Here is an 8049-nt window from a genome sequence, read left to right as displayed (position 1 = left end):
TACAGCATAAAATAACTGTACATGAAGGATGAATGCTTTATTCCTAACTAACTTTGATAAATAAGGGAGTATTGGGCATTAACATGGCAGAAAATTATTTGGTACAGCCATGTTTTCAACTCCGACTGATTTTACAATTAGTCCATAAGGCATACATGCATTCAGAACATCTGAGCCCACTGACCCAAAATTCAAATATTTTATTTTATTAGCAAAAATGTACCATGATAAAATAGTTTTCAGAAATTATTAATATTGGTTTGGTAACAATTTGTAGTTTAGATCAGTTTTGCTTCAATAAAACAATGTCACAAGTGGATTTCAATAAATCCTACTCTGACTAGCACTAACTATAGTGGAACTTTAGGATGATCAATGTTTCTTTTTGAGTATGCTCACAGATTATACCTGCAGTATGTGAACTCTCTATTTATGCCCTGACTAATACCTCCAAAGCATTACCATAAAGAAACAGACTCATCTTCACCTCCTGCAGGACAAGAAATACAGTACAGTAACCTTTACATCAAGGCTGCAATGTGTATGTGCGTAAAGTGAGAAAGAGCAGGGGGTATAGCTCAGTGGTAGAGCATTCGACTGCAGATCGAGAGGTCCCTGGTTCAAATCCGGGTGCCCCCTATTACTTGCTTTTAATGTATAGCATCACTTTGCAGTCTATACCTTGTTTGGGACTCAAGTAATATAAAAACATACTCAAGTGGCAGTCAGGCAACAAAAAATGTTGAAATGTCAATTTAATACTTTACCTCAGGAAAGTACAGTATCAGTGGCAGGTTTTGACTGCTAATTTGATAGAGAATTATACAGGATAAAATCACTATACATGAAGGATGAATGCTTTATTCCTAACTAACTTTGATAAATAAGGGAGTATTGGGCATTAACATGGCAGAATTACAATTTTTTTGGTGCAGCCATGTTTTGAACTCATACTGATTTTGCAATTAGTCCATAAGGCATACATGCATTCAGAACATCTGAGCCCACTGACCTAAAAATCAAATATTTGATTTTATTGCCAAAATGTATCTCAATCAGTTAGTTTTCAGAAATTATTAATATTGGTTTAGTGACAATTTGTATTTTAGTTCTCTTTGGCTTCCATAAAACAATGTCACAACTGGATTTCAATATATACTACTCTGACTAGCACGAACAATAGTGGAGCTTTAGGATGATCAAAGTATCTTTTTAAACATGCTCACAGATTATACCTACAGTATGTAAACTCTCTATTTATGCCCTGACTAATAACTCCAAACCTTTACCATAAAGAAACAGACTCATCTTCACCTCCTGCAGGACAAGAAATACAGTACAGTAACCTTTGCATCAAGGCTGCAATGTGTATGGTCTTATAGTTAGAAAGACCAGGGGGTATAAATCAGTTGTTGAGCATTCGAGTGCATGTCGAGAGGTCCCTGGTTCAAATCCAGGTCCCCCTATAATTTGCTTTTAATGTATAGCGTCCCTTTGCAGTCTATACCTTGTTTGGGACTCAAGTAATGTAAAAACATACTCAAGTGGCAGTCAGGCAACAAAAAATGTTGACATTTCAACTTAATACTTTACCTCAGGAAAGTACAGTATCAGTGGCAGGTTTTTACAGCTACTTTTGATAGAGAATTATACAGCATAAAATAACTGTGCATGAAGGATGAATGCTTTATTCCTAACTAACTTTGATAAATAAGGGAGTATTGGGCATTAACATGGCAGAAAATTATTTGGTACAGCCATGTTTTCAACTCCGACTGATTTTACAATTAGTCCATAAGGCATACATGCATTCAGAACATCTGAGCCCACTGACCCAAAATTCAAATATTTTATTTTATTAGCAAAAATGTACCATGATAAAATAGTTTTCAAAAATTATTAATATTGGTTTGGTAACAATTTGTATTTTAGATCAGTTTTGCTTCAATAAAACAATGTCACAACTGGATTTCAATAAATCCTACTCTGACTAGCACTAACTATAGTGGAACTTTAGGATGATCAAAGTTTCTTTTTGAGTATGCTCACAGATTATACCTGCAGTATGTGAACTCTCTATTTATGCCCTGACTAATAACTCCAAAGCATTACCATAAAGAAACAGACTCATCTTCACCTCCTGCAGGACAAGAAATACAGTACAGTAACCTTTACATCAAGGCTGCAATGTGTATGTGCTTATAGCGAGAAAGAGCAGGGGGTATAGCTCAGTGGTAGAGCATTCGACTGCAGATCGAGAGGTCCCTGGTTCAAATCCGGGTGCCCCCTATTACTTGCTTTTAATGTATAGCATCACTTTGCAGTCTATACCTTGTTTGGGACTCAAGTAATATAAAAACATAGTCAAGTGGCAGTCAGGCAACAAAAAATGTTGAAATGTCAACTTAATACTTTACCTCAGGAAAGTACAGTATCAGTGGCAGGTTTTGACTGCTAATTTGATAGAGAATTATACAGGATAAAATCACTATACATGAAGGATGAATGCTTTATTCCTAACTAACTTTGATAAATAAGGGAGTATTGGGCATTAACATGGCAGAATTACAATTTTTTTTGGTGCAGCCATGTTTTGAACTCATACTGATTTTGCAATTAGTCCATAAGGCATACATGCATTCAGAACATCTGAGCCCACTGACCGAAAAATCAAATATTTGATTTTATTGCCAAAATGTATCTCAATCAGTTAGTTTTCAGAAATTATTAATATTGGTTTAGTGACAATTTGTATTTTAGTTCTCTTTGGCTTCCATAAAACAATGTCACAACTGGATTTCAATATATACTACTCTGACTAGCACGAACAATAGTGGAGCTTTAGGATGATCAAAGTTTCTTTTTAAACATGCTCACAGATTATACCTACAGTATGTAAACTCTCTATTTATGCCCTGACTAATAACTCCAAACCTTTACCATAAAGAAACAGACTCATCTTCACCTCCTGCAGGACAAGAAATACAGTACAGTAACCTTTACATCAAGGCTGCAATGTGTATGGTCTTATAGTTAGAAAGACCAGGGGGTATAAATCAGTTGTTGAGCATTCGAGTGCATGTCGAGAGGTCCCTGGTTCAAATCCAGGTGCCCCTATAATTTGCTTTTAATGTATAGCGTCCCTTTGCAGTCTATACCTTGTTTGGGACTCAAGTAATGTAAAAACATACTCAAGTGGCAGTCAGGCAACAAAAAATGTTGACATTTCAACTTAATACTTTACCTCAGGAAAGTACATTATCAGTGGCAGGTTTTTACAGCTACTTTTGATAGAGAATTATACAGCATAAAATAACTGTACATGAAGGATGAATGCTTTATTCCTAACTAACTTTGATAAATAAGGGAGTATTGGGCATTAACATGGCAGAAAATTATTTGGTACAGCCATGTTTTCAACTCCGACTGATTTTACAATTAGTCCATAAGGCATACATGCATTCAGAACATCTGAGCCCACTGACCCAAAATTCAAATATTTTATTTTATTAGCAAAAATGTACCATGATAAAATAGTTTTCAGAAATTATTAATATTGGTTTGGTAACAATTTGTAGTTTAGATCAGTTTTGCTTCAATAAAACAATGTCACAACTGGATTTCAATAAATCCTACTCTGACTAGCACTAACTATAGTGGAACTTTAGGATGATCAATGTTTCTTTTTGAGTATGCTCACAGATTATACCTGCAGTATGTGAACTCTCTATTTATGCCCTGACTAATACCTCCAAAGCATTACCATAAAGAAACAGACTCATCTTCACCTCCTGCAGGACAAGAAATACAGTACAGTAACCTTTACATCAAGGCTGCAATGTGTATGTGCTTATAGTGAGAAAGAGCAGGGGGTATAGCTCAGTAGTAGAGCATTCGACTGCAGATCGAGAGGTCCCTGGTTCAAATCTGGGTGCCCCCTATTACTTGCTTTTAATGTATAGCATCACTTTGCAGTCTATACATTGTTTGGGACTCAAGTAATATAAAAACATACTCAAGTGGCAGTCAGGCAACAAAAAATGTTGAAATGTCAACTTAATACTTTACCTCAGGAAAGTACAGTATCAGTGGCAGGTTTTGACTGCTAATTTGATAGAGAATTATACAGGATAAAATCACTATACATGAAGGATGAATGCTTTATTCCTAACTAACTTTGATAAATAAGGGAGTATTGGGCATTAACATGGCAGAATTACAATTTTTTTGGTGCAGCCATGTTTTGAACTCATACTGATTTTGCAATTAGTCCATATGGCATACATGCATTCAGAACATCTGAGCCCACTGACCTAAAAATCAAATATTTGATTTTATTGACAAAATGTATCTAAATCAGTTAGTTTTCAGAAATTATTAATATTGGTTTAGTGACAATTTGTATTTTAGTTCTCTTTGGCTTCCATAAAACAATGTCACAACTGGATTTCAATATATACTACTCTGACTAGCACGAACAATAGTGGAGCTTTAGGATGATCAAAGTTTCTTTTTAAACATGCTCACAGATTATACCTACAGTATGTAAACTCTCTATTTATGCCCTGACTAATAACTCCAAACCTTTACCATAAAGAAACAGACTCATCTTCACCTCCTGCAGGACAAGAAATACAGTACAGTAACCTTTACATCAAGGCTGCAATGTGTATGGTCTTATAGTTAGAAAGACCAGGGGGTATAAATCAGTTGTTGAGCATTCGAGTGCATGTCGAGAGGTCCCTGGTTCAAATCCAGGTGCCCCTATAATTTGCTTTTAATGTATAGCGTCCCTTTGCAGTCTATACCTTGTTTGGGACTCAAGTAATGTAAAAACATACTCAAGTGGCAGTCAGGCAACAAAAAATGTTGACATTTCAACTTAATACTTTACCTCAGGAAAGTACATTATCAGTGGCAGGTTTTTACAGCTACTTTTGATAGAGAATTATACAGCATAAAATAACTGTACATGAAGGATGAATGCTTTATTCCTAACTAACTTTGATAAATAAGGGAGTATTGGGCATTAACATGGCAGAAAATTATTTGGTACAGCCATGTTTTCAACTCCGACTGATTTTGCAATTAGTCCATAAGGCATACATGCATTCAGAACATCTGAGCCCACTGACCCAAAATTCAAATATTTTTTTTTCTTAGCAAAAATGTACCATGATAAAATAGTTTTCAGAAATTATTAATATTGGTTTGGTAACAATTTGTATTTTAGATCAGTTTTGCTTCAATAAAACAATGTCACAACTGGATTTCAATTAATCCTACTCTGACTAGCACTAACTATAGTGGAACTTTAGGATGATCAAAGTTTCTTTTGAGTATGCTCACAGATTATACCTGCAGTATGTGAACTCTCTATTTATGCCCTGACTAATAACTCCAAAGCATTACCATAAAGAAACAGACTTATCTTCACCTCCTGCAGGACAAGAAATACAGTACAGTAACCTTTACATCAAGGCTGCAATGTGTATGTGCTTATAGTGAGAAAGAGCAGGGGGTATAGCTCAGTGGTAGAGCATTCGACTGCAGATCGAGAGGTTCCTGGTTCAAATCCGGGTGCCCCCTATTACTTGCTTTTAATGTATAGCATCACTTTGCAGTCTATACCTTGTTTGGGACTCAAGTAATATAAAAACATACTCAAGTGGCAGTCAGGCAACAAAAAATGTTGAAATGTCAACTTAATACTTTACCTCAGGAAAGTACAGTATCAGTGGCAGGTTTTGACTGCTAATTTGATAGAGAATTATACAGGATAAAATCACTATACATGAAGGATGAATGCTTTATTCCTAACTAACTTTGATAAATAAGGGAGTATTGGGCATTAACATGGCAGAATTACAATTTTTTTGGTGCAGCCATGTTTTGAACTCATACTGATTTTGCAATTAGTCCATAAGGCATACATGCATTCAGAACATCTGAGCCCACTGACCTAAAAATCAAATATTTGATTGTATTGCCAAAATGTATCTCAATCAGTTAGTTTTCAGAAATTATTAATATTGGTTTAGTGACAATTTGTATTTTAGTTCTCTTTGGCTTCCATAAAACAATGTCACAACTGGATTTCAATATATACTACTCTGACTAGCACGAACAATAGTGGAGCTTTAGGATGATCAAAGTATCTTTTTAAACATGCTCACAGATTATACCTACAGTATGTAAACTCTCTATTTATGCCCTGACTAATAACTCCAAACCTTTACCATAAAGAAACAGACTCATCTTCACCTCCTGCAGGACAAGAAATACAGTACAGTAACCTTTACATCAAGGCTGCAATGTGTATGGTCTTATAGTTAGAAAGACCAGGGGGTATAAATCAGTTGTTGAGCATTCGAGTGCATGTCGAGAGGTCCCTGGTTCAAATCCAGGTGCCCCTATAATTTGCTTTTAATGTATAGCGTCCCTTTGCAGTCTATACCTTGTTTGGGACTCAAGTAATGTAAAAACATACTCAAGTGGCAGTCAGGCAACAAAAAATGTTGACATTTCAACTTAATACTTTACCTCAGGAAAGTACAGTATCAGTGGCAGGTTTTTACAGCTACTTTTGATAGAGAATTATACAGCATAAAATAACTGTACATGAAGGATGAATGCTTTATTCCTAACTAACTTTGATAAATAAGGGAGTATTGGGCATTAACATGGCAGGAAATTATTTGGTGCAGCCATGTTTTCAACTCCGACTGATTTTGCAATTAGTCCATAAGGCATACATGCATTCAGAACATCTGAGCCCACTGACCCAAAATATAAATATTTTATTTTATTAGCAAAAATGTACCATGATAAAATAGTTTTCAGAAATTATTAATATTGGTTTGGTAACAATTTGTATTTTAGATCAGTTTTGCTTCAATAAAACAATGTCACAACTGGATTTCAATAAATCCTACTCTGACTAGCACTAACTATAGTGGAACTTTAGGATGATCAAAGTTTCTTTTTGAGTATGCTCACAGATTATACCTGCAGTATGTGAATTCTCTATTTATGCCCTGACTAATAACTCCAAAGCGTTACCATAAAGAAACAGACTCATCTTCACCTCCTGCAGGACAAGAAATACAGTACAGTAACCTTTACATCAAGGCTGCAATGTGTATGTGCTTATAGTGAGAAAGAGCAGGGGGTATAGCTCAGTGGTAGAGCATTTGACTGCAGATCGAGAGGTCCCTGGTTCAAATCCGGGTGCCCCCTATTACTTGCTTTTAATGTATAGCATCACTTTGCAGTCTATACCTTGTTTGGGACTCAAGTAATATAAAAACATACTCAAGTGGCAGTCAGGCAACAAAAAATGTTGAAATGTCAACTTAATACTTTACCTCAGGAAAGTACAGTATCAGTGGCAGGTTTTGACTGCTAATTTGATAGAGAATTATACAGGATAAAATCACTATACATGAAGGATGAATGCTTTATTCCTAACTAACTTTGATAAATAAGGGAGTATTGGGCATTAACATGGCAGAATTACAATTTTTTTGGTGCAGCCATGTTTTGAACTCATACTGATTTTGCAATTAGTCCATAAGGCATACATGCATTCAGAACATCTGAGCCCACTGACCTAAAAATCAAATATTTGATTGTATTGCCAAAATGTATCTCAATCAGTTAGTTTTCAGAAATTATTAATATTGGTTTAGTGACAATTTGTATTTTAGTTCTCTTTGGCTTCCATAAAACAATGTCACAACTAGATTTCAATATATACTACTCTGACTAGCACGAACAATAGTGGAGCTTTAGGATGATCAAAGTATCTTTTTAAACATGCTCACAGATTATACCTACAGTATGTAAACTCTCTATTTATGCCCTGACTAATAACTCCAAACCTTTACCATAAATAAACAGACTCATCTTCACCTCCTGCAGGACAAGAAATACAGTACAGTAACCTTTACATCAAGGCTGCAATGTGTATGGTCTTATAGTTAGAAAGACCAGGGGGTATAAATCAGTTGTTGAGCATTCGAGTGCATGTCGAGAGGTCCCTGGTTC

At 35.4% G+C, this 8049-nt stretch overlaps 5 non-coding genes across 5 annotated transcripts; all 5 read left to right on the top strand.

Moving 5' to 3' along the window:
• The first annotated feature begins 567 nt into the window (after positions 1 to 567).
• On the top strand, positions 568 to 639 carry TRNAC-GCA (transfer RNA cysteine (anticodon GCA)). Its single transcript has one exon. It is a non-coding gene; the product is annotated as a tRNA-Cys (tRNA).
• Positions 640 to 2217: 1578 nt separating this feature from the next.
• On the top strand, positions 2218 to 2289 carry TRNAC-GCA (transfer RNA cysteine (anticodon GCA)). Its single transcript has one exon. It is a non-coding gene; the product is annotated as a tRNA-Cys (tRNA).
• Positions 2290 to 3868: 1579 nt separating this feature from the next.
• TRNAC-GCA (transfer RNA cysteine (anticodon GCA)) lies at positions 3869 to 3940 on the top strand. Its single transcript has one exon. It is a non-coding gene; the product is annotated as a tRNA-Cys (tRNA).
• Positions 3941 to 5517: 1577 nt separating this feature from the next.
• On the top strand, positions 5518 to 5589 carry TRNAC-GCA (transfer RNA cysteine (anticodon GCA)). The gene has a single exon. It is a non-coding gene; the product is annotated as a tRNA-Cys (tRNA).
• Positions 5590 to 7167: 1578 nt separating this feature from the next.
• TRNAC-GCA (transfer RNA cysteine (anticodon GCA)) lies at positions 7168 to 7239 on the top strand. The gene has a single exon. It is a non-coding gene; the product is annotated as a tRNA-Cys (tRNA).
• The last annotated feature ends 810 nt before the right edge of the window (positions 7240 to 8049 follow it).

Source organism: Pseudophryne corroboree, chromosome 1 (genome assembly GCF_028390025.1).
Source record: "Pseudophryne corroboree isolate aPseCor3 chromosome 1, aPseCor3.hap2, whole genome shotgun sequence".
Classification (NCBI taxonomy): domain Eukaryota; kingdom Metazoa; phylum Chordata; class Amphibia; order Anura; family Myobatrachidae; genus Pseudophryne; species Pseudophryne corroboree.
This window is presented reverse-complemented; position numbering and strand designations above follow the sequence as displayed.